The sequence below is a fragment of the Ailuropoda melanoleuca genome, chromosome 6 (assembly GCF_002007445.2).
Source record: "Ailuropoda melanoleuca isolate Jingjing chromosome 6, ASM200744v2, whole genome shotgun sequence".
NCBI classification, from domain to species: Eukaryota; Metazoa; Chordata; class Mammalia; order Carnivora; family Ursidae; genus Ailuropoda; species Ailuropoda melanoleuca.
The window spans coordinates 13573798-13601046 of NC_048223.1; the positions used below are offsets into that span (position 1 = coordinate 13573798).

Consider the following 27249-nt stretch of genomic DNA (forward strand, 5'->3'; position numbering starts at 1 on the left):
TTTCTGATAGCTGAGTAATATTCCATTGTATATATGGACCACAGCTTCTTAATCCAGTCATCTGTTGAAGGGCATCTCGGCTCCTTCCATGATTTGGCTATTGTGGACAATGCAGCTATGAACATTGGGGTGCATATGGCCCTTCTCTTTACTACGTCTGTATCTTTGGGGTAAACACCCAGTAGTGCAATGGCTGGGTCATAGGGTAGTTCAATTTTTAACTTTTTAAGGGACCTCCACACTGTTTTCCAGAGTGGCTGTACCAACTTGCATTCCCACCAACAATGTAGGAGGGATCCCCTTTCTCCACATCCTCTCCAACAATTGTTGTTTCTTGCCTTGTCTATCTTTGCCATTCTAACTGGCGTAAGGTGGTATCTCAGTGTGGTTTTGATTTGAATTTCCCTGATGGCTAATGATTTTGAACATTTTTTCATGTGTCTGTTAGCCATTTGTATGTCTTCATTGGAAAAGTGTCTGTTCATATCTTCTGCCCATTTTATGATTTGTTTATTTGTTTCTCGTGTATTGAGTTTGAGAAGTTCTTTGTAGATCTTGGATACCAGTCCTTTATCTGTGGTGTCCTTTGCAAATATATTCTCCCATTCTGTGGGCTGTCTCTTAGTTTTTGACTGTTTCCTTGGCTGTGCAGAAGCTCTTTATCCTGATAAAGTCCCATAAGTTCATTTTATCTTTTATTTCTCTGAGCAAGACATTGTTAAAGAATGGAAATGTAACCATGGAACAATAGGCTGCCTAATTGTCAATTATACTTATAGTCCTACTATTGTAAACACTGAATATTTATTTAATCAAATCTTGTGATCTAAGCAGATTGAGAGAAGGGAGGAATAGAAGTACATGTGTGTGTAAAAGGGCTAAATCCTGATCTTGAAATAACAAGTCTGTAGATAATGTTGAAGCTGGAAAATCAAGAAACTGAAGTACAATTGTGTCTTTTCGAGAGAAGTGAACAGAAGCCAGTGCAAGGGCTTTCTTGAGAACAGCATGTTAAGAGCGGGAGAAGGGAAGGAGGTCCACCACCAGCCAAACAGTGCTATTTGAATTATTCAACTATGTTCCTGCTATTTTATTTAATTTTATTTGTTTTATTTATTTGACAGAGAGAGCAAGAGCGCACGAGCAGGGGGAGCAGCAGGCAGAACAAGAGGGAGAAACAGACTCCCGGCTGAGCAGAGAGCCCGATGTGGGGCTCGATCCTAGGACCCAGGGATCATGTCTTGAGCCCAAGGCAGATACTGATGGGGGGGAGCCCATTAGCTGCCTACGGAATCTTCATTTGGAGCAGATGTCACTGAAGCTTTTGAAAACTCCCAGGGAAAAACCAACCAGCCACTTCCAGGTGGGCCTCAAATCTCCAGTGTGACCTTCTTGCACCCCTGAGACCCATAGTGGCAGGCCCACTGTGCAGGGTTCAAGGGGCTGTGAGCCAGTCCCAGGGCTCCAAACAGCCTGGGGTCTCAAGGCTGTCTGCCAGGACAAGGCCCCAGCCAGGCAGAGACCAAGGACGGGTGCCTCCCCCCGGCCAACCCCACACCTCCTCACCCCACACCTCCTCACCCCACGCGCCACACTTGTTTCCATCTCTGCTGCTTCCACCAAGCAGCCTTCCCACTCAGAATCCCACTGGAGCCAGTGCCATGGGTGGAGTGAAACTGAATCCAGACCGAAAAGACCCTGTGTTCAAATCCATGCCCAACCAGCTGTATCTGTGCTCTCTTTCTCTGCCATCAACCCCAGTCCAGGAACGGGCTAAAAACTTTACCCTTCTTACTCAAGAAGGTTGAATGACCTGCCCCGTCCACACAGGTAATAACTGCCAGCTCAGCACTATTGGCTCCAAAGTCTGAATTCTTTCCTTCTTTCCAGACTGTCTCCAGAAGTGGGGAGGGATGCATTTTATTCCCGGAAGGGATACAAAGTTTCCCTGGGAGAATATTCATAAACATTACACCACACAATGTTCATTTGTTGATTCAAGAATTGTTTATGCAAGCTCCGATGCTAAGTGCAGTCCCTAGACTCAAAGAGGACATAGTCCAGTGTGGGAGGAAGACACTAGAACAAATCATCACGGCTCTGCGATAAGCGAATCTGACCCTCCACTGACTTCCAGGAGTCCTCAGCAGCCTTTCCTATGCTGTGGACGTGTCCCATGACGGGCACTTAGCAGCAGGCACTCTGCTCGCCTTCATTCCCTCTTGTTCCCAGCTCTCTGCTGCGGAGGGCTCGGCCATCTCCAGGCACCCCAGTGCCACGGTGCAGCCACCACAGCAAGAAAATTCTGGAGTCCTGAAGCCCCCAGAATGGGGCTGTAGTGTCTGGAGCCTGAGGGCTGAGGCCACATGGCCTTCTGTGCCTGAAGGAAAGCTCTGTCACTGGGGGCCATAGCGAGGCTGTTCCTGCACCCAAAGTCTGTCAAGGTCTCCACTGAAAAGTCTCCTTTCAACTGAACCTAGAATTTTACATGTGTCAGTAGGACACTGAGCTGGGGACAAATCCAAGTGACAGCCCCTCTAAAGACAGAAGTTTTTCTCCTCAGCCTAACTCCTGCCTGCCTCCCTCTTCCCAAGAAGCTCCTCAGTCCGTCATAAAAACAGTCCATTCCCACCTCAATGAATCTTCCAGACATACACTGACATGGCTGAGGGCCAATGGTGGGCTGATGCCCCAGGACACACACATGCACACGCTCACACACATGCATGGCTGTCCCCCTGCCCTCCCTGACCCATCCTGCCTGGTCATCCTTCCACAGTTATGGCTCAACACTCTTAGACTTTATCATTTGGGGTCAGAAGGCTGCAGAAGGGCACGTGTGCTCCCCACATCTCAGGACAGTGCCCCAAAACTTCAAGAGATACAAATTTCTAGTAATTGATAGTTATGGAATAGAACATAAAACCTGATAGCCTGAGAATAAGATATATAAAATGGGAGATATTACTAGAACCAGTTTGTGCTGTGATGGGGTAAAAGGTGCACACTTTTTAAACAGCCAGACACTGCAGAACAAGGAAAATGTGAGGGCCATGCCAAGGCTGGAGGGGCGTCACTGATGGGGCTCTCAACGACCACTTCAGTCACTCTGAGCCTCTAGGTTTCCAGCCTTCTTGATCATTCCCTCAATGACCCATCAAGATGATAAAAATCCTCCTTATCCCCTCGGGGCCCCGGCCTCTGCTAGGCAAAGCTTTATTGTTATGGGAAACCCCTAACCAATCGGACAAATTAATCTCTGATAAAAGATTAATGTAAGGATGGCAAATGGATTTCATTTCTGCTGCCAACCGTGATTGATTGGGAGGGCTACCTGGAGTGCTCACTTGTGGACTGTGGCCAGAGCTTAGCACAGCAAGCAAGAGTGCCGGAATCGATTCAGGATGTCTGCCCTGAGCCCTCCAGGGACAATGCCATCACAGGTGCTGCTTGTCTGCCATCCTAGGGTTAGTGGCTGCTCTGGGTTAACCTGTCCCTCCTTCTTGGGGAAAGGAAGCCTTATTCCAGATAGTAAAAGACCTTGAGCTCATAAAGAGGTATGTGGAGTAAAGGGACCCCACCAGCCCTCTTGGGACAGCCCTTTCCATGCTTCAGGAAAACCTGACCTCAACCAGCAGTATCTTAGAGGGTCCTCAGCCCAGGGTGAGAGAAGGGCTGAGCAGCCATCAATTCCAGTTAATCTCGATGAACATCATTGTCTTGTACCCTCCAGGGTAGTGACAACCATCCACATGCGGCTAATGCGAATTGCCCGTTGGTGGTCCAGCCCGGACACAGGTGAGCAACCGCCACCAGCTCTGGGGACTTAGGTCCCAGGAAGCAGGGTTGGAAGCTGGTCAGGCACTTACTAACATGAAGAGAAAGTGGATCAATCCCGTGAATTAACCCTGGGTACACTGAGGCCTCACAGTGGGATGAGGGAGCCTTAGCCTCCAGCTGGTTATTTTTTTTTAATTTTGCTGCTTTTCCAGGGCTGCTTATGTACCTGCTAGAGTATTAAATATAAAGGGCTCTGAAAAGTTAGGCAGAGCCTGGACACATTGTATGGACCCCATAATTCCTGGAGCGTGGGTATGAGGTCTAAGAAATCAGAGGAGAACCAAGCCCATTCTGTCTGCTTCTGTGGGCCTGGCAGACCCTGGTCTGTCTCCCTCCAAACTTGACAGCTTACAAACTCCTGCCAGGCCCCACCTCTCCAGCAAGCCATAGCCCTTCCATTCTGGGATCCACACACTATTTGCAGAAGTTTCCGGCCTATGGACAAGTCCCAGCTTGCCCAGTTAGTCCAAATAAAGCACATAGGGACCATGATGGTAGATTGGCTCATCGGAGAGGTGCGCTGGGAACAGACTCCTGCAAATAGCAAGCATGAGCTAGCCCTGACTCTGGAAGAGAGAGACCTGTGATATAAGCACTTCCCGTGGCAGGCTTGGGGTTGGAATGACTGTTAATCACAGTGATTTCTGGATTCAATCGGAACACCCTTCCAAGATGGGCTTCCATTATTTTCTCTTTCTGTTTGTCTTTTCTGTTCTTTATCTAATTCTTTAGGTCTTTTTTTCTTCCTTCCCTCCTTCCACTTTCATTCTCTCTTTGTACAAGTGTAGATGTCTACTGGATATGAGGTGCAGCCCTGGGTGCTGGGGACACAGAGATGAACAAAGCCCAATCCCTCTTCTGCAAGCTCTCAGCTGGAAATGGAGATCATAAATCTACATGCACAGAAATACACGGCAATAGAAAGCACAGGGACAGGGGCACCCAAGCCTGCTCCAGAAAATTTGGCATTTGAGCCGGAATTTGAAGGATTAATTGATGTTTGTTAAGTGGGAAATCAGGTAAGGACATTTAAGGCAGACACTGTAATGGGTAAAAGCACCCAAGCCCGAGAGAATATGCAGTGTGTGGGAAAGTGCAGGCAACAAGGTGTTGCCAGAGACAGTTAACAGAGTAAGACGGTTAACAAGTAAGAGCATGGAAAGCCACGTGTGCTGAGATAGGATTTTCTCCTGAGGCCAACCGGAAAGTTGAATCTAAGCAGGAAGTAGCCCCACTAGATTGACCTGAGAGGGATTTCTGCATTTCAGCAGGATACAGAAGGTTGTGGCAGGCCAACATTCCTGTTGCAATGACTAGGGAAAAATGGAAAAATTGGAAAAAATTTAAGATCTTTTATTAAATCTTTTTTTTTTTTTAAGATCTAAGAGTACAATGGAGACAACGAAGTCTGGATGAACTAAAGTCCAGGGAAGGAAAAGCCTTTCCTAGGTAAGCTGATGAATGCTGGCTCTCTTCTTCCTTGGAGTCTCTTGCCAGTTCAGGGCGCAATCTGGTGATGGGACTTGGCCCAACCAGAGGAACCTTACCAAGGAAAGAGGAACAAGGAAAGTCTTCAAGGTCATACAGGCTGGCCGATGGACTGGAAATAAGAGGAGCCCACAGGCAAAGCTGGTTTTGATTTAGGACAGCACTAGAGCTGGGCACCAGAACTGGAAAAAGGAATGAAGTACCCCCCCACACAATCAGAGGGAGGGGGGCTGTGACAAACATGTCAGTCTCTTTGAGGACACTTGCCAGGTTTTGAACAGACCCAGAGTGGAAAGATAAAATCGAAGCTCAAAATATCAGTGGTGTTAACTGTGTTAGCTTAGCTAAATTGGAAGTGCCTTTCCCAGAATCCTTTTCCTTGTTTGGTACCAGATTATGGGTGGTCACAAGATTAGTTTGAGATTTGGAAAGCGGATAGAGGCTAACAGTACTCTGCTGATCTATAGCAGCTCCTGGCCCACCACTAGACACAGATGCAGTAGCCTTCCATGGACTTCCCCACCAGCTCCCACAACTGCATAAGGTCTAATCCATATAATCATTATTCCATGTCATTCATATTGCCTCTGCTGCTCTGATCAAACTCTCACTGATACACCAAAGGTCAGCAAACATCTTATGTAAACATTTTATTTAATAATAATTATTTTTATTTTTTATGAGAAATAATATATATTTATTTTATTTATTTTTTAAAGATTTATTTACTCTAGAGAGGGGGGAAGGGCAGAGGGAGAGGGAGAGAGAGAACCCCAACAGATTCCCCACTGAGCGCAGAGCCCAATACAGGACTCAATCCCATGACCCTGAGATCATGACCCATGACTCTCAAAATCAAGTCAGATGCCTAACCAACTAAGCCACCCAGACACCCCAATATATATTTATTTTATAGTAAACATTTATATACATGCCTTGCAGACCAAGAGGCAAAAGCGAGGATATTATAAAGGTATTTACATAATAAAAGAGAAAACAGATTTCCACAGATTTTTTGACTAAATTCAAATTGCAGTAAAAATGATTGAAGATGACTTTTTTTTTTTTTTGTAATGCAGGTCTACTTATAAGAAGAACAGAATTCTTTTGGACAAGATAATATTTCACTTAGTAGGGATTCAGAATTAATGTTCCCCATCACCAAACAGATTGCAAATTTTCATTTGTAAAAACCATTCTTGCTTGTGGGCCATACAAAACCAGGCAGTGGACAATACGTGACCTGTGAGCCATTAGTTTGCTGGTCCTGTGATACACACTTTAAAGGGGGAGGAATTTTCAGGGCTAAGAGAGCATTAGCAGGCTATAAATCAAAACTTCAGAAAGATTTCACCCAAGGAACAAGGACAAACTACAGATAAGCTGAGTCTTACTAAAACTGCAACCCATTTCCAACCCAGCTCAATCTCTGTTTGGATTGTGGTAGTTTTTTACCCTATCCACCTAACAAAGAAGGAATCCTTGCTGGTTGAAAATAACACCCAAAGCCTCTATGATTCTATTGTACACAATAACCAATACATAATGAAAAATTACTAGATATGCAAAGAGACAAGAAGATATGATTGATGATAAGGAGAAAAAACGAATAATAGAAATAAGTTAGAACGCTTCAAAATAGCTATGATTAATATGTTAAAGAAAGTGGACACAGCCAAACAGAGGATTAGTGAACGTAAAGACAAGGCAATAGAAAATATCTAAAGTAAAGCACAGAGATTTATCTGAGAGAAAGATCATTCTGGCTGCAGGGTATAGGATGGATTGCTGGGAACAAAAATTGAAGTCAAAATACTTTGAGGGGATGAGTAGAGATTTGCTTTCTCAGGTCATCGAAAAGCAGCCAGCATGAGGAACAAATAGCACCTAAAGCCTTCTTCTCTCTCCTTAAGGAAAAAGGACCTTATTCAGCCTCTCTCCCACCCCATAGCCTTACTCAACTGAAAGCAAGTAAAATCAGAGGTCTATTGGAGAAGCATCCCCATCTTAGGGTCAAACCAGATCTCTTCATTTCCTTCTGATAATGGTATTTCTAGCTTGGCTGAGGCTGAAGGAAGAGAGGAGGAAGAAAACTTTAAGATTCTCCAGATTCCTGGTTCTTCCCTGGGCAGGGAGACATTCCAGCCTGAACCCAGCCTGCTAACTATCTCCTCTCTTACTGGTTCCTAGAGTGTTAGCAGAGATTCTGCACCACCAACAACCTTCCTGGGAAACCAGAAGCTTCTAGGTGATCAGAAGTTGTGAAGTGCAGCCCATCCAGGTCCTGGCAGAAAACCACTCCACGTTAAAAGCAAATAGCGAGCTGGGGGTAGAAGTGAGGGAGTGGGCAGGAAAATTCCCTTCAGAGGGAAAGCTCAATGTGATGCTCATTCATTTAGCAACATGAAACCTCTACTATTTGCCAGGTATAGGTCTAGGCCTGGGAACACAGCAGGAAATAAGACAGGCAAGGCTACTTACATTCTAATATATCTCAAGCAGGTTAATAAGTTTGTATGGTAAATAAACACAGAAGCAAGAAAATACCAGTTTGTGGAACATGTTATGATGAAATTAAAATGGCATAATATAATATAAAGCAGTAAATTGGGTGGCCAGGGAAGGCTTCTGTGGTTGGATAACATTTAGACTAAGATCTGAATGATTAGAAGGAGCCAACCAGGGGTAGTTAAGTAGTTAAGTGTCTGCCTTCAGCTCAGGTCATGATCCTGGAGTCCTGGGATCAAGCCCCGAGTCTGGCTCCCAACTCAGTGGAAAGCCTGCTTCTCCCTCTGTCCCTCACCCCTCATCCTGTTCATTGCTCTCTCTCTCAAATAAATAAAATCTTTAAAAAAAAAAAAAAAGGAGCCAACCATGGGGAAACCTGGATTAAGAGCATTTCAGGCTCCCCTGCCCCACAAAAAAAAAGTGCATTCCAAGCAGAGGAGCTAGGGAAAATATCCCAAAGCCTGGTGTAGCTGGAGGGCAGTTAGTGCTGGGGAGAGGGATAAAGTGTATGGTGGGAAAGGTGGGAGGAAGCCAGTTCTGTAAGTTCTCAATCATCTTGATATGGAGCTTGATTTTGTGTGCAACAGAAAGTCATCAGGGATCTAAACTACATGGAAGAGACCTCTGTTTTGTTTCCTACTACCCTTAGGCTTGATTTCATGGCTCCAATTCTCTGGATATTCATGAATCTCCCACACCCCTCAAATTCCTCTACCCCTCAGCCTTTGCCAAAAGGCTGAGGTCAAAATTCTTGGAGTCATCCCTTGACTCTACTTCCTTGAAACCCTAAGAAAATTCTGTGGGGTTTACCTTTGATGTATGTCCAGTATCCAATGCTTCTCACCATCCCCTCTGCTGCCACCCCACCTAAGCCATTGTCTTCCCACACCTGGGTGATTAAAACTGGCTGTTTCTCCTCTTGCGCCTATAATCTATTTGCCACACAGAGCGAACCTCTTAAGTTCCCAAGCAGACTAGTTTACAACACTCCCATTCTGAGAGAGCCTCCTTGGTTCCGTCTTGCTTGAGGTAAAATCCGAAGTTCCTACAGGTGTTTATAAGGTCTCTGTGGTATCCGCTCCTCATGACTTCTCTCTCCCCTCACCACCTCCCACTGCCCTTTGCTTACTCCATCCCTGGGACCCTGGCCTCCCTGCTACCATAATGCTTTTGCTCTGGGGCCTTTGAGGTTCCCTCTGTCCTGAACACTTTTTCTCCAGATAGCCCACAATGTATCCCCCTTCCTCCAGCACATCTAGGCTCAAAGCCACCCCTCAGCAGAGCCTTGCCTGTCTACACTGTTGCATCATGCAAACTGTCCCCATCCTGGCAGCCCGTATCCTCCTTACCCAGCTTTACCACTCACTTTTTCCATAGGTTTCACCACCTTCTAAAACATTCTATAATTTGCACATTTATTGTGGTAAATGACTATCATCAGGCCTGTCCCCCGATGTGGATGAATTTCTGTGAGGGTGGCCATCATGTCTATTTTGTTCTCTTTATGTCAAAAGAGGTGTTTAGCATATAGTCAAAGCTCAATTAGTATTTTTGAATAAACATTGTTCAATGTATTGATAATTTTTAAATTTTTACGCTATGCCCTAGATCGGCATAGGTCATAACAATCCCTATACATGAAATATTTATATCCATAGTATGTCTCTTGATCATTCAAAAAAGGATTTTTTTGAGGGGCATCTGGGTGGTTCAGTTGGTTGAGTGTCCAACTCTTGATTTTGGCTCAGGTCATGATCTCAGGGTCTTGAGATCGAGCCCCAGGCCAAGCTCCACAATGGATGTGGAGCCTGCCTAAGATTCTCTCTCTCTCTCTCTCTCCCCCGCTCTGCTCCTCCCCTCGCTCATCCTCTCTCTCTCTCTCTCTCAAATAAATAAATCTCTCTAAAAAAAAGATTTTTTTGAAAAGAAAAAAGTTTGAGCCTTGTATGCCGAACACAACTGCACTACCTTGACTTCCAAGTTGAACATGATGGATTGACTACATGTGTCCTCGCCAAATCCCAACAAAATGACAAAGACAAGGTAAAAGCAGAATGAACCCATAAAGACAAAAAGAATAAGAGGGAGATGACAATGGACAAGACATATGAGCAAGGTGTAATATGGAAAGCAGATGGATAAGGGTAGCCATGTTGGCAGACCAACCAAGGGAGAACCATGCTTGTCTGAAGGGAGGCAAGCCAGGAAGGAAGCTGGTTCCCGCCTCAGCATCTAGAACTGGAAGAAGGGAGACGGTTGTGAAGGCTGTCACAGGCAGGGCTGAACACAAGAGAATGGGTTGAAGATCTGTATAAGAGACAGTGGGACCCCCATACCCCTCCCACCTGGCACGGACAGCAACCGCACATGGACTGCTGACTTTATCTGACTTGTGATGCAGCTAAATTAGAAAGATGCTATCGCCACATGTTTTTGGGGGGGTGGGGGGGGGGGGGGGGGGACGGATAAGAGAGATAAATCTTATTCCACGTTTGGAATTCAGTAGAAAATAAGTAAAACCTAAAAGTCAAATGTATCAGGAAGTCATTAAATAAAATAAGTAAAACCTAAAAGTCAAGCAGTATCAGGATGGTGGCAGCTGCTGAGAGCCAGAAGTGCTCACCTCTGGGAAGTGTGAAATGTGACCGAGGAGGGTTAGGACAGCAACCTGCTGTTCTCCATTAGAAGCCTTATAGAACAAGTTGTCTTTTAACACTGTGTCCATATTTTATTTTGTAAAAATGAAAATTGCATTTCCGGTTGCTGTGTGGAAAACAGATTGGGGGAAGGCAAGAATGGAACCAGGGGAACCCCATAAGTGGTCCAGGGGAGGGGTGATGAGGACAGGGCTAGGGGTGGTAGGAATGGAAGTGGAGAGAACTGGATGCATTTGCTAGGTTCACAGCAGAGTCAATACAACCTCCTGAAGGACTGAATATAGGTGTTAAAAAGTAAGAGGAATCAAATGTGATTTCTAGACATTTGGCTGGAGCCACTTGGTGTAGTCAGGGTGGAGAAGGAGCAAGTGCCAAGGGCACAATATTCAAGGAGGCCCTTGCTCTCAGGGCCATGCAGGTACAGGTGGGCACCTGCGGGTGAGGGCCTCCTGAACTGCCATGCTCACCTCACTCTTGTCCCTGCCTTGACTTGGAAGGTTCTAGTGCTATTTACTGAGACGGGCAAATGAGTGACAAAAGTATAGGAAGTCACGAAGGAGGACAGAGTGAAAAAAGTTTTAGTTCGGACAAGTCATGAGTTGTCAAGCAGTACAAGTCTGCAGCTCAGGGGAACAGACAGGTCGGAGATGGAAATTCCAATGTCTCAGCGTAGAGATTATCCTTAAAGTCATAGGCCAAGACTGGATAACCCAGAAAAAGTGGGTACAAAGAAAACAGGAGGGGCCAGATTGGAGACATCACAGGCTGTAACAATGAGGAGGAAAGAAGGAAAGGGTAGACAGAGAAGGGGCAGCCAGGGAGGTAGGAAGGAAGCCAGGAGAGGCTGGTGTTCCAAAGCCAAGAAGAAAGCTTTTGCAGAGGAGACCATCCTGAACATCCTGAATGCTTCACTCCCCAACCCTTTACAGAGATTGTCCTGTGAAGAGGGCAAAAATGCTTGTGTCCTCTGTCTTGCCCAAGGCCAGCCTCCATGTGTCCACCTGGAACTCTGAATAACTCCAGCTTCTCTCCACCTGTGGTGTTGCCTCACTGTCAGTCCTGCCCCCTCCTAGCTTCCGGGTCACTGCCTTTCTATGCAGTCTGTGGTCTATCTGTTCCCCAGGACTTAACACACCTCCTGTCTTGACCCTTGCTTTCTAAGGACTGGACTTGGGTCATTCATTCAATAACTGTTTATGAAGCTTCTCATGTGCCAACAGTACCAGGCACAGGGAATACAAAGGTGATTAGGACAAAATAGTTACCCTGAAGGACTCATTGCCTGCCATGACACTCTCTGCCCTGTGCCCCTTCAGATAAAATTCCTCACCTGCCCAAGTCTGTATTCTGGCTCCAAGCCCCCTGGTCAAACCTATAGGAAGGCCCAGCGAACTTCCATGGGATGATGAGAAGCCCAAACATTTCCCCTTCCATGATGTGCAGGCCCATTGGAACATAAAACTGTCCACTTAGGAGAAAGCCATGCCCAGGATGGGCCAAAGTATGTGCCCATTCAGTCCAGATCCTAGTACAGTGCCTGGAACATGGTGGGGCATGGACTGGTGGATGCATGAATGAAGTGCCCACCCTGCGTTAAAATACACATGAACTCTTGCAACAACAAAAACAAATACATAAGGAATCTCTTCATGGGAGACACTGATGAAGGTTGCCTGAGGGAGGGGTGTGCAGGGTCAATCTGCCTAGAGACAAGCTATGGACGAAGGAAGCCCAGGGATCTGGCCCCTGTGGGACTCCCTGACCCAGGCTGAGGCCATGAACACGCTCCCTCTTCCATCTGCAGCCTGATGCTCAGGCTGGGTGGGTCCTGGAGCTAGCCCAGCACCCCATTCTCCAGAGCATGTGGCTTTAGCGGCAATTTGGAGCTTGGAGCAGCCTCTCAACAATCGCGGCCTGACAGGCAGCAGCTGCAAACTCCCAGCAAGAGATTGCAAGATTGCATTGCTTGGGGCAGGAGGGGTATTCCAGGCCTCTGGATTTCATCCCTATGGAAACTGATCCTGGAGGTGGAGGGTAGGGAGGACAGCCCAGCCTTTGCAGCACCTCAACCCTCTTCACTTGGAAGCCAGAGAACCTAGCAGATGGAAAGAACCCATTTACTGAACCATAGCTCAGCTAAGGGACTGCTCAGCTCTTCAGCCAGCCTTGTAGAACTTTCCAGAGTCAACTGTCCAAGCATCTATATGGTTATCCCAGCCTAGAGCTGCTTTGGGAATCTCTACACATGGCCCCATAGATTCACAGCTGCTGGGTTTAAAGCAGATCCTGCTCAGGGCTCCCTCCTGAAGTTAAGTGGGAAAGTGTGCACTCACACCCTGCCACAGGGGTCCCGGCTGTAGCTTTGCATCATACCCCCGGTGCAGGACAGCCCGTGCACACAGTCCTCCACACGTGGACAGCATGCAGAGCCGTGCTGTACACACAGTGTCTCTATCTGAATGTGGGGACACGTATGTGTTGGGAGACAATCCCCCATCCCACTCTGTGGCCCCACCTGGCAGCTAGCTGGTGCTTCTCTCCCAGCCCTATCAGCTTCATCTGTGTTGCTTTGCCCACTTAGCTGAAGAGTTTATGTCAAAGTGCTCATATTGATTAGAACAGGTCTGAAAAGCTTAATGCTGTTGACATGAAGGGGGGAACCTGCAGGCCTTACTGAAAGAACCAACCCTGTAGCCCCGAGCTGAGGCTCCTCAGACGGTCAGCAGTCTGTGTGCATGTAATTATAAGGAAGAACAAATAAAAGAACATAAGGTGCTGGAAAATACACTTTGAAAGACTGTATCTTGTAGGAATTGTATTGATATTTAGCTCCCTGGAACTCTCTTATCTCCCCCCACCCCCCCTTTTTAAAGATTTATTTATTTATTTATTTATTTACTTATTTATTTGAAGGGTGAGGAGGGGGAGAGTCTTAAGCAGACCACACAGAGCGGGGAGCCCGAGGCAGGGCTCGATCTCAAGACCCCAAGATCACAACCTTAACCCAAAACCAAGAGTTGGATGCTTGGGGTGCCTGGGTGGCACAGCGGTTGGGCGTCTGCCTTCGGCTCAGGGCGTAATCCCGGCGTTATGGGATCGAGCCCCACATCAGGCTCCTCCGCTATGAGCCTGCTTCTTCCTCTCCCACTCCCCCTGCTTGTGTTCCCTCTCTCGCTGGCTCTCTATCTCTGTCGAATAAATAAATAAAATCTTTAAAAAAAAAAAAAAGAGTTGGATGTTTAGCCAACAGCACCACCCAGGTGCTCCCCCCAGCCCCTTTTATAACCTGACATTCTATCATATGACCTCTCTACACCCCACCTCTGTGAACGCTTCCAGGAAGGTGCTTGCCCACAGCCAGGTGGCCTCTGCCCCAGCGGGCAGTGTGTGCCTCACCATCCCAAACACCCCATAACGAGTTCCGTCCTACAGCGGGAGGCAAAGCCTCCAGCCAACACTAAGCTTTTCTTTTCTTGCAGTTCTGCCTATGTTAAGCCAAGATGCTACTCCATGGTGCTAGTTTTCACCTTATGGAGTCACCGTAAGAATTCACTCCCCCTCTCACAGGATGTCCCTTCAAACATTTCAAGGCAGCTGCTCTGTTTGCACCACCTCCCTTTTCAAAGTGAAGGGTTCTCATCTTCTCAATCATCCCTCAAGGGGGTGGATATCCACATCAGACCAATCACTTGGCCCTGGACAGGTTCTCTTGTGTCAAAGTCCCTGAAAGGTGGGCTGGTGCTTTGCAATGGATATCAAGGCCCTTGACAATATTCCTAGCTTTTATTTCCATAATCTGACTTCCAGAAATCCATCCTAAAGAGATGATCTATGTATGCAGCCAAGAGTTGCTCTTACAGCTTTTCCCTTGAAGTGTTGGCCTTTATTATGGAGGAATATACGATAAGGTGGACAAATCAATTATGTCCTGTCCACGCAATGATGCAGTTTTATACAACCATAAAACCCTGTCTTTGTGAGGAATATGGAAAAAGGCAATATGCATAGTTTTATGCTCAGTATTATGCAGATGCACACCCACATTGCACACTCACACATACGTATGCACACAGGTGCATGCACAGACCCACACACAAAACAGGAAGGAACACCCTTAAATGTGAGCAGTGGGAATACAAATCGGTGGCATTCTGGGTGATGATTCTTTTCTATTTTGTCTGTAGTTCTCAAATATTCTATAATGAGCTCATACTACTTCTCATTTGCAACTTGAAAAGTTACTGTTTAAAACAGAACTGGACACAGAGCCTTCATATTGTCTGACCAGCACAGGGCATTGGTCACTCTCCCTGTGCCGTGTCCTGGCCTCCCTTGTTCTGAAGCCTGATAGGCACAGACCTGTCGGCAGCCAACTGCCCTGAGGTGTTTTGGAGGAGCTGCCCTTACCCAGTACCCCTGCTGGTGACACCATGGGAAATGTTTTTGCCCCAGGCAGGTCTTGTCCCAGACGGAGAATGCACACGCAGCAGAAGACAGGAGGTCGTGATTCAAGAGTAAGTTACACTTGTGGAGTAAATAAAATACTGCCCACAGCAACAGGCCTGCCTTTCAGATATTCCCCTTGGGGCCAGATTTTGCCGCCATTACCATACACTAAGGGCGGCCATGTGGGCAGATTTCACCTGTGTGGTAAGTCCACATGAATCTGTAAAAGAGCCCATCCAGGAGGTTGTCTCTTCCACATGGACGGGGAGGACAACAATGCCAGGAGGACAAGGGAGGGATCCAGGGAAGTCGTGAAAAGCCCAGAAGCTCTTCCTGGCTGTGTGACCTGAGGCAAGTTACTTAACCTCTCCGAACCTCAGCTTCTCCTAGCAGACAATGGAGACAATACTGGAACTGTATATCCTGGCGCTTGTGAGGATTCACTGAGTGCAGTTCTAAGCACTTAAAACAGAAACTATCAGCCATCAGTGTTCATGGGTTACATGTGGCAGACCAAGGAGGGGACCTTGGCTGCCTGACCCTGAGTCGACTGCTCAGGCATCGGGTCTATCACCTTCTTTCTTTCTCAGTCCTTTAAAAAAATTCCCTGTGTGTGGATGAACTGCAGAAGCAGAAGGGTGTGCACACTGAGCTCTGCGCTTTTCTGTGGGAGTGGTACAAAGCCCCTTTCCCTCGGGGGCTCCACCAGCCCTAATGCGGCACCTCTGCTGTGCCGTGCCTCATGCCCAGCTTCCCCACCTGCCAGGACACACATGCATCTGTTCACAAAGACCAGACGGGCCCCAGTCTCCTCCTGTGAGTTGAGTATCTGGTCCAAGGAAGCAAGAAAGGTCACTGCCACGTGTGGGCAGGCCCCCTCTCTATATAAACTCATCTCTCAATAAATGATGAGTGTTGTCACATCTCACTCGAGAAGCCAGAACAATATATGCTCAAGATTTTCCAATCAGGATTGTTCCCACAAGCCTTTGGCTTCTGTGGGGGAACATTTGGTTTAAAAGGAAATGGAATTTCCCCTTCAATATTCTTCTTGGATGACAGGTCTGTGATTGGAATCAGGGCATGAAAAATCCTGCCCGGGTGGTTATTTCCATTAGTGGCTTTTGACTTTGCAGGGACACCTGGAGCACAGAGTATCCAGGCTCTCCCTCCCCCGACTTCCCACCCCCACAGCTCAGGCAGGTTGTGGCTGGCTGACCTGGGGCTGCTTGATATTTCAGAGCCCTGTGCTGTCTGGTCAGGAGCTTGGTTAACTCAACTCAGCAAGAATCTGCTACCTGGTTCCTCCTCACATCAATGTCCCCAAGCCCATGCTCTGGTCCAGCCTTCTTCCTCTGCAGATGTGATGGAACTCCTGAAACTCACACATATACACACAGTGAATGCTTGCTTCTCTGCCTGCGACAATCACAGGGAAGTACTCATTGTCATACGCGACAGAAAAAATGGTTCACTGTCTAGGTTGCAGGGTAGCAGAACCCAGTGAAGGAAATGGAGACCCAGAAGAGGAGTAAGATGAGACCATACTCCAGAATAAGTCACTGAAGAAGGTTCAGTGAGAAACAGCACTGTGGCAGCATCATGGCCGGCTTGTGCGTCTGGCTCCTATTGAAACCTGGGAGCCCTGGAGGGCAGCCACATCTCCGACCCTCGCCCCCAGAACAGGTCCAGGCACAGACCAGTGCTCAGGAAATGTGTGCTGGTGATGGAAAGAAGGAAGAAGCAAGAGGAGCAGGGGAGCTAGCTTCTGCTCAGAGATCTGGGTGCTGTTTTTCTTAACTTCAGGAGAGGTTTGGAGAAAAACAATGTGTGTTTGCTGAGCAGGATGTGAGCCAAGAGGAACAGGGTCCTCTGCGGCCAGATGAGGAGGAGTCTGGTCTGATGACTGGGAGGGGAGGCACCAGATATACAATGCTCACACCCTGCTCCGGGACAGGGAGGGCCAGTGTGCAGGTGCCACATAGCGTGTAGGGTGACCGCACTTGCCTGCCATCAGCATGGAGCCCACGCCAACCCCCTGTCCTCCACAGAAAATGATGGCTATGTTCAGGAGCCAGAGGATTTGCTTCCTGGGTTGGGGGCCAGAAGCCAGGGGACTGATGGAGAAGGTTAGCATCTGGGCCTGGGCAAGGAGCGCTGCCCACATGCCCACAGTATGGCTGCCAACACTCCTCAGGATGCTATTGCCTTCCTCCCAGCACCCAGAGCCCTGAGCCACCCTCCCGCCATCCCCCATCTCCAGTACCTGTGCAGCCAGCGCTAGTCAGTGGGGGCTGCTTCTGACCCACTGCCAAGGAGGGAAGGACTGTGAACTCATCTCCAGTCCCTGGGAAATCAGGCCATGTCCGTGCAGGCGAGACAAAAGCACCCACAGATTGCTGCCCGAGGACAGCCCTCTCCCTGGATCCCCTTTGCTCCGGTTCTCTCAGATCTTCAGAGAAGAGTCTGGTGACTGTGGGCAGAGAAGAATCATTTCTCTACAGAGGCTCCTGCCTCCTGGCAATGTCTGAGCCCCAAGTGCAGCTGTAAACCAGCCAGAAATGAGCCCTTTTTTTTCCTGCTCCCTGCCATTTTATATAAAGACTCTTTCTAGCCAATAAAGAAAATAAATAACACCTTGCATTGTTTAGGAACTGTGTTTGGCAACAGAAATTGGAAGAACAGTGACTTACACACAGATGCGCGAGGGTAGGCCATGGCCGTGGCTGGCCCATCCTGGAAGCAGCGCTCCAAGGAGGCGACTCCCCATTGTGCTGCAGCAGCCAGGCAGCCTGGATTCCTGTCTGTTTTGAGGCCTGATGTCCTACTCTCTGGGGAGTCTGTGTCCAACCCCCGTGTTCTTCCAATAAAGTGGCTTTTAAAATGTCAGGTGAGGTTGGGGGCTTCTGTCTCTTGCAACAGCACCATTTGAATGGCCTACTTCCCACAGCCTTCCACTCCTGACCCCGGCTGCAACCAAAATGCCAAAGGTTTGCCGAGGCCGGCAGGCCTCATGGGGTCAGGATTTACTCCTGACGGAGACAAACACTGGTGGGATCCCCTGCAGCAATGAGGAGGATGGTGCCACCACCCAGCTTTCTGGACACCCAGGGTGACAAGCAGCACATTCGTCCAGGCTAGAACTCCAGTCTCTGGACCTGCTGCAGGCTCAGCTGAGCTAAGTTAGAGTTTCTCCCAAAGGAGCACGTGGAGCAGTAAGAAGAGCCAGCAGCCTTTGAGAAATCTGTTGAAGATGGAGGTGCACTTGGTGGGTATCAGAAGATGTGTGTCCTTGGTGCACTGGGTGTTATACGCAACTAATGAAGCATCAAACTTTACATCAGAATCAGGGGATGTACTGTATGGTGATTAACATAATATAATAAAATAAAATTAATTATAAAAAAAAAAAAAAAAAGAAGATGTGTGTCCTCATGCGCTTTGCAAACTTCTCCATGGTACATTTTTCCCGAGGGACCGAAGTTGCTTCTATGAAAGCAGAAAGAGCTGTGTGACCTGGAGTGAGTCACCTGACCTCTCTGAGCAGTAGTTTGCAAGACTGGTGCGAGGCTTGGTGATGAGAACACCCACACAGTGTCTGGCACATGGATGACACTTCTTTCAGCTTTGTCATCGTGCCTAAGTTTACCGAAGGGAAGTAAAATAAAATGACCCTGCTCTAATCGTTTGCTTTGGGGGAGATGCCAAAGCTTTGTAATTAAGAAAATGAACTTCCACGCTAGATGTACCTAGTGCAAATCATACTGTGCCTGCTGTGTGCAGTCGGGCCAGCTACCACATCTCGTTAGCCTGTTTCTCCAAACCCACAATGACGCCCAGGAGAGCGCCCCGCTCAGTAGGTGTGCTGGCAGACTCCCAGGGGTCAGTGAACAGAGAGCCCTGAGCCCAGCTCTTCATACTAAGCAGCACTCCCTACCATTGGCTGGTAGTGTAATTGCTGTTACTCGCATTTTTTCTGACCTTTCCCTCGGTCGAGAGTTGCCTTCAGCATTGCTGAGGTGGGGTTGCCTCCAGGAGGAGCCTGTGCTATGTCCAGGGTGAACAGTGGGGTACCAGGATGACAGGAGGGAAGATTGGAGGGCCTCCAGCTACGGGAGCCCGCTGCAGCCCCTGCTGGAAGGCCCTTGGCCAGCCAGCACATCAGCCTGCCAAGAACACTGCTGACCCCAGCCCAGGTCAGATGTGTGCTTGGTCGCCTGAGCTCCCCAACCCCTCCCAGCCCAGGACAACAGGTGTGTGTGCTCGGTAACTTGAGCCTACCTTCTGAGGGCCCGAGCAATTGAGAGAGGACAGACAACTCTTTCTTCAGACAACCACAAGGCCAATAAACAAGTTTTCAGGGCGACCATGGCCAGCTCGAGCTTCTGCAGGGCCGGCTGTCAGTTTGGGCCTTATCCAGGACCTTTGCTTTTCATAACAACAGTGGCAGCAACCAGCACCATTTGCTGAGCAGCCAGTGGGTGCTTAGCGCTGCCCTGGGTTCTTCCCATGCTGTTTCCAGGTCTTCCTCTCTGCAGCCCTGTGCAGGGAGTGACTTAGAAGCAGAGACACCAGGGTCACGCAGAGCAGGCTGGAACCTCAGCTCTGTCAAAGGCTGATGGTTTGGCCTTGCGCAAGTCAATTAACCTCCTGGAGCCTCAGCTTCCTTGTCTGTAAAATGCAGCTGATGATACCTACCGCATGTGGCTTTTGAGAATGAGATAAAATGATGTCAAAAAGATTGGTAGCCCAGAGCCTGGTACAGAGTAAACCCTCAATATATGGCAGCCAAATAGATCACTGGAGTAGGGTGCCCACTTTAAGTGGAAGGACACTGAAGCCCATTCAGCCAGAACCGGAAGCCGTCTGACAAGCTCATGTCTTACGCACTGTGTCCCCCAGCCTGGTATCTCTGCTGGAGGACAGACAGGAGAGAAGTAGATCACTGGATTCAGGATTCCAGCCAGAAAAAGAAAAAAGAACCAGCTAAGACAGGGGGTGGCATCGATGGCTTCTTATTGCCCAAATTGTCTTCCTGCCCCCAAAACCAGAACGTTCTTCAGAAAGGGCTAAAGATGAGTACACAGAGATGAAATCCCAAGGTATCGTGTTCCAAATGCAGACTCTTACCGATAAAAAGCCACAGATCACATGTCCCTGCCCAGACCCTGGGACGAAGGACAAAGGATAAAAGCGGATGGAGTCCTCATTCAAGGCATATGGTGACCGTCCCCAGAGAGGAGTCCTCAGTGCGTGTCCATGTATGTGTGCTCACTCAGATGCCATGAGTCAAAGCTGTGCAAAGCTCTGTAAGGGGTCCAAGTGACCACAGTTCCCCAAAGTCTTAATTGTTCTTAATTGTTCTAATCATTGCTTCAACTCAACATAGCTTAAATTGCTATAAATGCATTTAGAAATAAGACATTTTTGTTATGAGGCTATGCATTTTCTCCATGCAAACAATTTTATACATGACATTTAGTATATAAGTTTAAATCCATAAAGTTCCGTTTAAACAATACTATGTCAGCAATACCATGTCTTTTAGTGAAAATACCTTTATGTTAGAACTTAGTAAACATGGACAGCCCAGTTAAACATGATATAATGCCTACCCAGCATTCAATCCGTTCCCTCCTCCATTCTAGCCACATGACACTGAGGTCCCTGGACCAGCCCCAGCAACAGGGAAGGTCCTGATTCAGGGAGCCAGCAGGATGAGCACACTTCTTACCAGTGCTGTGTTCAGGAATCCAATCGGCACCTGGCATCCCTCTGGCGACTGTCATGGGTCCAGGGAGGGATGTGAGACCTCAGTTGGTCCCGTGAACTGAAGGAACATTCTTTCACCCTGTGGGTGGAGAAGAGGGCTCCTTGCTGGACAACAGCACACAGCACGTCGTCCCAGTTGCTGTAGGCAGGCATCTTGCCGGCACCAGTGAGGTCGCCAAGAACAAACTGCAACAGAAGAGAGCAAAGAAGAGGAACCTGAGCCTGGGCCTCCCTGTGCCCTGCCGCTCTGCCCCACCTCCGGACTCCCTGCTTTGCAGGATGGTAAACTCCTTTGCCGAATTGGAGGGAATTTTCTACTACTTGCCCCAGGAAAGCATCCCTGTGCTGGAGGAGCTATGTCTGGAGATAATGGAGGGGGAGGGACTCTGGAGATGGGGAGACAAAGAAGGAGGTCGTGGAAGAAGGTAAAGGATTCACGAAGGAGCCTGTGCTTAAGTGATAAAGACATTTCCCAACATGAATTATTTGACCGGAACATCATGGTAAAAGATGGAAGGAGGACTAGACTCAAGCCCCAGCCCCCAAGGGAGAAGGAAGGTCAAAGTGGAGAGAGGTTTTGTGTAGCCAGAACCATACAATCAGTCCCAAACAGCTGGCTCCCCATTTTTCAGGGAAGAAGTGTGGAAGCAATGAGGGACAATGAACCCCGTGAGAGGACACTGAGGGGACATTCAATTGGCTGCCACGGTCACAAACCAGCTTGTGACCTCATGTTCCCAGGATGTGGGCACCTTCCTAGGGTCTGTGAGCAAGTCTGAACCTACAGCCTTCATAGGCAGCTTGCATCCTCTGCCGGGGGCTTCCTTCCAGGCCCTGATACAGCTGAGAGAAATCGTTTTCCTCTTCTCCCAGTCCAAAAGAAGATGTTCTTAACTGTTCTCGAGGCCTCAGTCAACACAACGTTTCCTTCCATGGCGAAAGCCAAATGAGAATGAAAACCATCTCACAGCAACTTTCTCTTATGAAACCTTAGAATGCATATCTGTTGTCGTACCTGCCTCACATCCATTTCTCCCGGGTGCATTAACAGCACCCCATCTTGCCCTGAGACAATATGGTTTGCAGTGGGTATGACCCCACCCCAGGTCCAAGGCTGGACATGTGGCTTAGGTCCAGCCGACAAGAGCGCTGCATCTCTCGGCTGATGGTAATTGATTCCTGTGTAAGCAGGTGACCCCAGCCCAGCCAATCTAAGCTCACGAGATGGAGCCGGTGGTGGTGGAAAGTGGGGAAGAGCATTCTTCATCTGAAAGCCTATAAAGGTGTTAGCCACTTTAGAGCTGCTCGGAGAGCTTGTGAGAAGAATCTGCCCGAAAATGAAGTGATTGTGAAAAGAGGGAAGCAGAGGAAAAGACAGACTGAGTCCTGATTACATCATTTGGGCACCATGTCTAAAGCCAGTGACCGGGCCTTTTCACTGATACACACAAATGATATATTCTCTATTGGTGTGTTATCACTTCAGTTGGTTTTTCTAGCACTTGTAAGGGATGGAGTTTGGGTTGATAATAAATTTCAACCTTAGAAGAGAGTGATTTTCCTTCTCTCTTATTATTATCTTATTATTTCTCAGTCCTGTATAAAAGCCTTAGGTTATTCCTAATGTCTTTAACTGCTTGCTGCCTGACCTTGAACAGGTCCAAGTGTCCCCATCAGTAAAATGAGGGCATTGGGCCCTATCTTGCAAGCTCTTTCCAGCTCTGAAATTGTGGATTTCTATGAATAGTCTCTTAGCAACCTTCACACTCAGAAATAGATACAAAACTATTTTCTTCAAGAGAGTGGATTCAAAACATTAAAATAAAACTGGAAAAAGTTTAAATCAAATGTCAGATGATGAAAACCACGCAAGGCCTCTTTCCTTTCGCAAAGCATAGAACCACGTGGTGTGGATGTGGCACCTGCTAGTTTCTGGTGCCTGAAAACTTCCACCACCCCCACCCCCTCCCACGCCCCTTCTACTGAGGAATTTCCAGGTGTGGCTGCAGCCAGTTTATCCCATTTGGCCTTTCAGAGATGGGGTACACATAACAGTTTAATAAACCTCAGACAGGTTTTAAAACAAAACTGTGGTTGCTTTGTCCATAGAATCTAAGGTCCCTTCCCAAAGTCCTTCAGCGACTCTCTGTCACCCAGCTACCAAGTCAGATGCCTGCCCACAGCCTCCATCCCTTATCCCAATCCTATCTACTTGCGTACCCTCAGCACATCACTTCATCTCATGGGGCCTCAGTTTCCTCATCTGCAAGATAAGATGGAAATAGTACCTTCCTCTGAGTGAGTCCTGAATGAGTAATATCCCCAGAACAGCACTGGCATATAGTAAGCACTGTATGAGTGTTGGCTCTCATCTTCACCATCATTATCCTGGAGGGACTCCTCAGTGCCAATGGATGATTGCTTGGACGGGAGGAGGAACAAACAGGTTAAAAGCATGAAGTACTCAGAAATATTTCATGTTCTGTAGGTTATCAGTAAATACTTATTAACAATGGTGTTCTAGAGGCATAAAAGCAACAATACAGAAGGAACAAAGCACATGGCCTCCTCCCCTTCCTGCCATTTCTGCCCACTCCCAAGCCCCCAACAAATCCCTTCTGCTTAGAGCTGTTGCTACTGGCTCGCAGGGTCTAGGATGCCCAGTTAATGATGATTTGCAACTCTTGGTGTAAATTTGCTCTTCTTGGTACCTGATATGAACTGCTCCCAAGACAACTGCAAACTCATTTCTCAATTATGTCTATTTAGGCTGAAAGATACCCAGAGTGACCAGCTGACCCCAGACTTCAATTCCCTGGGGCACCCAGAACTAACAGGATTTGGGAACCAATTCTCCTAACCTGCTCTCAAATGAAACAATTGATGACTCAGAAAGACCATTTATCGAGAGTAATAGGAAACAGATTAGACCAGAACCCCAGTCCCTGGTATCACGTAGAGAATTCCCTCCCAGAACACTCACCCTCTGAACACCCAAAACGCTGCTCACTGGCTGCAGAATAAAGTGGGCTGGCCGATGTGGAGGTGTAAACCCTCCAATTAGCACGCAGAGCAAAATGAGAACAGGCCAAGGGCCCACAACACAGGGTTGTTACACTTGCAAGATTTGTTAGCTGGGTGACTTTGGACAAATTTCTAACTTCTCTGAGCCCTGGTTTCTCCCCATGCAAAGTGGGGCCATGATACTCACTTCACAGAGTAGCTGTGAGAACTGAGATCATACAGGTAAAGTGCCCGCTACACCAATAAATGGTACATCTCTATGGTTTTGAATGTCCTTCGTCCTCTTGGGAAATATTTCTGCGCCGACAGCCAGCATCAGCCCCTGGATCCACTCATTCCACCCTCCACAGAGATGGGTAGTCTCCAAAAAGTTTTCATGCTGACCCCCTTTTCCCGGATTCCACCATCTCCTGCCATAACTTCATGGCAGTGCTCCCTGTGAAAATAACCACACTTTCGCTTGCGATTTCCACACGCTTACAGCCTCCATGAAGCCTCTCTCCATGCCCTCTGGGGCCATGTGCACCCCAAATTAAGATCCTCTGCCCTAATTGATCTTCTCTGGCTTCTGGCCCTCCTGTCTGTGCTTGGCTGCTGCTCTTGTTACTCATGATTTCTCAGTTGGTCCCCAAAAGTAGCAGGGTAACCGTTCCTCACTTCGCAGTTCAAAAAGTGCCACAGAAGAAAGGGACATGGTCTCCCTTGAGTGATCACGAAGGCTAATTCCACACCTCCTCAGCCCCTTCTGTGTGGTGTCTGCCTCAAAAGACCTGCTCTCCCCACTCTCTGCTCGAAATCAAAGGGCCCTCCCAGGAGCTGGGCTTGCAGAGTGCCCACCTCCCCACTCCGTCCAGCTCTCCCCATCCCGAGCCTCAAGCCTCGTCCCACTCTGAGGCCCGCCCCTGCATGTTCCCAGGCTCCTGTCCTGAGAGCCACCTGTCCCCGGGCTTCACTGACAAGTGCCGCTGGCCTGCAAAACTCCTCTGGGCTCTGCCACCAGGGCAGGGGACGAATTAAGAGACGGGAGTTGAAAGATAGCAGGCTTCAGAGCAGCCTCTAAACGGACTTGAATAGCAGAAAGTTTCAAAGGCTCGCGCCGAAGTCCCCATCAAACTCCCGCAGCCTCTTCTGTGAGCTGGCAGTCCCAGGCTCTTTCAGATCTCTGAGCCGCCTCCTCAACCACCACCAGCTCCAGTCCTGCCAAGAAACCAAAGGGCCTTTTGTGTGTAAGCCTTTCAGTGGAAAGAGACTGGTGGGGGGCTTTGGACCCTCCCCATCTGAAACGTGACTGGCTCATAACCCCGCTAAGCCAGAAATTCGCTCCCCTCTCCTGCCAGGGAATGATGACAACCTTGGGCTGCAGGGGGACTCAGTCATAGGTCTCCACATGCTCCCCCACCGGAGAGAACAGGCTCAGGAGGGAGTGGCCCCGCGGGACATGCTCGCTGTCGTCCCGAATCCACGCCTCATCCGGACGCCGCTCCGTGCACAGCCTGCTCAGACGGTGACTTCGCAGGACTCACGAGCCTGTGCCTCGGTGACCCGCGTTTCTGGAATCTTCACGGTGTTGACAAGGCTAGGACTATCGAAAACCGAACGTGAGGAAATGGTCACACAGAGCTTCAGAACGTGTATATGTCTTCGTCTGCTCGCGCTGCCGTAACAGAAGCCCCCGGCCGGGCGGCTTACGCAGAGCGCGGTCACGGTCCCGCGGCTCTGGGGGCCGGAAGTGTGAGATCGCGGGTCTGCCGGGCGGGTTTCTCCCGAGCTTCCGGGGCGCCAGCTTCCAGCTGGGTCCCTCCCACGGCCCTTTGTCAGCGCGTGCGCCAGCTGGCGGCTCTTCCTCTTAGTACAAGGCCCCCAGTCCTACTGGGTTAGGGGCACCGTAATGGCCTTGTTTTACCTTAATTACCTCTCGTAAAGGCCCTATCTCCGAACACGTCCCATTCGGAGGCACTCGAGGTCAGGACGGCAATACACGCGGAACAGTCCTGCCCTCCCGCGAGGGCTCCCCACGGGGCTCTTATTTCACCAAGGTCGTTACGTTGTTCTGGTTTAGGAACATTCACATTGCTTTGGGCTGAATTGTGCCCCCCCCACACACACACACAGACACACAAATTCATGTATTGCGGTCCTAATCCACAGGGACAGGCCCCTGGCTGTGCTGAGACACTTGAGTGCAGGACTTCCTCGCCACCCGCTAGCTGAGCGATGTTCTACTGCCGGCCAGCGAGCGGCCAGAGGGCGGGTAGACGCTTCCTTCAAGCAAGGAACACGTGCAAGCTTAGAGCCAACACACGTGGGTCCTACCTTGGGTAAGTAACTCAGTGCTGCTGACGTTCAGTTGTCTCTTCAATACAATGGGGCTTCACAATGCACACTTCAAGGGAAAGTAGGGGAGAGCAAATAAGATAAACAAATACGGGGCAGTCTACTGTGAACTGTAGTTATACCAAATAAGGGAAAGTTATTAAAACTCAAGTTTCTTTTTCCTTTCGAGTAAACTAACATGACACCCACAAAAAGATGTCTTCTCCAAAAGCATGGCTACCATCGATGGTGTTTCTAAAGAGCCGGTGTCTAATGGGCCCATATGTCAACACCTGTACTTGTCCTGGGACCTGAATGAGCTGGGGGGGTGGGGGAGGTGTAGTGCTTTGTTCCAATGAATGGTATATGTAAAGAATTCATCCCTGCTGTGTCGGGGAACTGCTCATGCAGAGGGAGACATGGGGCCTGAGCTGAGTCCCCAGCAATGTGGCGGACATGACCAGGAACTGGCATTCCCCATGGAGGGGATGAGGGCAGAAGTCAGTGATGGGGGTGGGCAGGGTGGTGGGTACCAGCCATCCCCTAGAGCTGAGTTTGAATCCAGTCACACATCTTTGGGCAAAGTTCTTAGCCTCACTGTGCCTCAGTGTCCTCATCTGTAAAATGGAAATTATTATGGCACCCACTGCATAAGGTTGTTGTGGGGTTTAAATGAGTCATGTATGAAGAGGTCTTAGAGCGGTAGCTGGGACATGGTGAGTGGCCAGGGAGTGTTAGCTGTCATAGTTCACCCTGATCTTTCTTTGAGCATTGGATGAGCAGCTGGTATGTGCCCGGCACTGTGCTAGGCACACAGCCTTGCCCTCCAGAAGCACACAGTAGGTATAGGTGTGAAACCACTTAATTTGTCAACAGTCTCTCAGAGATAAGCCCAACACTTTACGGAAACCAGGAAGAGCACGTGACCTGGCCTGAGTGGAAATGGAGGGAGGACAGACATGGGATGGGGAGTTCAGAAAAGCATCCCCAAGAAGGTATCACCTGGTCCTGTCTTAAGGAGTAGGAATATCTTCGGAGATGGCTGAAGGTAGGAGGGCATCACATGCAGAGAGACATCGGACAGCGTGGTCCCCATGGCACCACCCAGCAGTTCTGGGTTAGAGGAGCTTATGCCTAAGTAAAGATGACAAAGGACTCATCCGAGCACCTGGGGGCTCAAGTGCCCTGCCAAGGGCTTGGA

General features: G+C 48.6%; 1 long non-coding RNA gene across 1 annotated transcript in view; it reads right to left on the minus strand.

The window, feature by feature from the left end:
- LOC117802570 overlaps positions 1 to 25357 on the minus strand; it is a 41447-nt gene extending 16090 nt beyond the window's left edge. Inside the window, exons 1-3 of the long non-coding RNA XR_004625933.1 lie at positions 25087 to 25357; positions 23000 to 23132; positions 20674 to 20897 (exon numbers count right to left, since the gene is read on the minus strand). This is a non-coding gene — a long non-coding RNA (uncharacterized LOC117802570). The remainder of the gene's footprint in view (positions 1 to 20673; positions 20898 to 22999; positions 23133 to 25086) is intronic.
- Between the last annotated feature and the right edge of the window lie 1892 nt (positions 25358 to 27249).